General features: G+C 41.6%; 1 pseudogene; it reads left to right on the top strand.

The window, feature by feature from the left end:
* The first annotated feature begins 348 nt into the window (after nt 1-348).
* On the top strand, nt 349-2,018 carry LOC127764407 (40S ribosomal protein S7-like; annotated as a pseudogene).
* Nucleotides 2,019-2,289: the final 271 nt, after the last annotated feature.

Genomic DNA, 2,289 nt, shown 5'->3' with positions numbered 1-2,289 from the left:
TTACAGTTGAGAGAGGTGACTCAATCATGAGCAAGACATGAGGGAGGCAAAACAGACTTATTTCTAAGCTCAAACAAATAAACCAGGACCATTAGCCCGTGCCTTGTCCGGCCCATCTCATGAGAGATCGTCCTCATATATAACAACGCTCCACCATCCTCCTCTTTGAACTCTAGCGCCGGCGGCTCCACTTCCCTGCATCCTCATCCCCTCACGTTCCACTGCTCAGGTACATCTCGTCTTCGCCTCCGATACGCCAACCCATCTTCTCCGTGCTTGCCAGTTTCCCGATCTGTCTCTTCGGCTTGAATCTCACGGCAGGGCAAGTCTAGGGTAGAGGAAGGGAAGATGTACACTGTGAGGAAGAAGATCCAGAAGGAGAAGGGCCTATAGCCCTCCGAGTTCGAGGACTCCGTCACTCAAGTGAGAGCACATTCTCCATTGTCTCTCCCCCCTTGCAGTGGCGTCACGCTGCTATATTTCATTTGTTTGTTCTCTAGAGCTCGTATGCGTTTGGATTAGCCAAAGTGTTGTCTTCTTATGGCTGGCTGCTGCTATCATGTGGGCTTTTTCTTTGACCTCGAGAATGGAAACCATGAGCTCAAGAGCGAGCTCAAGGACATCTACATCCACAATGCAGTGTGAGTGGCCGTTCTCTGCCTCCCGGTTGATTGATCTTGTGAGCAGCATGCTTTTTGATGGCTAGTGGATGTGTGTGACATGGCTGCGGATGTATATGAAATGGCCACGGATGTATGTGTGCAGCCAGATGGATGTTGCTGCGAATAGGAAGGTGGTAGTGATCCATGTGTTGTACCATCTGTGCAAGGCATTCAAGAAAATCCATGTTAGGCTTTCCATGTTAGGCTTGTCAGGGAGCTTGAGAAGAAGTTCAGTGGCAAGGTGAATTGCGTGTTCTTAGTTGTCTACTTGTTTACATAGCTTGCATGCTAGTATTTTGATAATGTCTAATGTTGTCTATCAGACTGCAAAATCTATAGCTTGTGTTGTGCATTGTTTAACTGGTAACATAAATGTTGTCGGTCTGACTAAATATACAATGTTGCCCTTTAGCGCTAAATATGCCATATAGCAATGTTAGTATATAACACCCAACATCTTGGAGAACATGGCACCAAGTCTTGAGCAACATTTTAGTTTCATTCATGAAACATGCCTTCAGCTACAACCAGGGCATTTGGCATTCTTGTACTAGTATAGTGTTGTTAGTGTCCATATGGACTCTGAAATGTCTTATGTGCTCGTTATGAGGCTTGTGGTAGCCTTTAGTTACTATGAGGATATCATCAAAATTGTTGTAAAGAGAGCTCTAAAATAGATAGTTATTTCTGTTAATTCACAAAATCCTAGCTTATCATTTTTTTTACATCCATTTTTGAGTGAAGGATTTGTCAATTCATGCTAAACTTATATGACCTTGCTTCCAGATAGTTGTTTGAACCATTCTTTGATGAATTTCACTGTTAGTTGGAAAATTTGTATTGATAGTGTGTGTTCACTTCAATAGGATGTGGTCTTTGATGCAACAAGGAGGATTGTGAGGCCTCTCAATAAGGGTTCAGCTGTTCATCATCCTCGTACAAGAACTTTGATTGCTGTTCATGATGGAATCTTGGAGGATGTAGTCTCCCAGCTGAGATTGTTGGGAAGTATATCAGATATCGCCTAGATGGTGCAAGGTCATCAATGTAGATGCTACAACTTTCTATAATGTCTCTTTTAATCATCATTTTAATACTTTATTGTGCTGATCTGTCACTGCATCTACAGTAGTCTACTAGCTAAATTATTGTCTCTGATATACAACCACTGAAATGATGTTCCACAATTTCATTATCCAAGTTGTTGTTTACCTCACATGGATACAATCAGCTCACTGTAAGGATCCAAAGGAGCGCAACAATACCGAATACAAGCTGAAGACCTTCTTTGCAGTCTATCGTAGGCTTTGTGGGAAAGATGTTGCCTTTGAGTACCCCGTGACCGAAAGTGCTTGAAGATGATTGCTTAGATTGCTCCCCTATGTATTCCAGAAAGTTTTGATGCCAAACATTTTAGTTGGGTATTTGCTACTTGGGACAACAATATTAAAGTTTTGGGCATTTGAATTATAGACATTTGCTTAGCTTGGTTAACTTGTTTAAATCCTTCGTTTATTATAGAATAGAATATGCTTAGGCAAAGGAAATTCTTTTTTGGTATCCTTTTTCATCTCTACTTTTGTTTATCACCCGTACCTACCACGCTTTTAATTTTACTAGATCCTAT

Source organism: Oryza glaberrima, chromosome 2 (genome assembly GCF_000147395.1).
Source record: "Oryza glaberrima chromosome 2, OglaRS2, whole genome shotgun sequence".
NCBI classification, from domain to species: Eukaryota; Viridiplantae; Streptophyta; class Magnoliopsida; order Poales; family Poaceae; genus Oryza; species Oryza glaberrima.
This window is presented reverse-complemented; position numbering and strand designations above follow the sequence as displayed.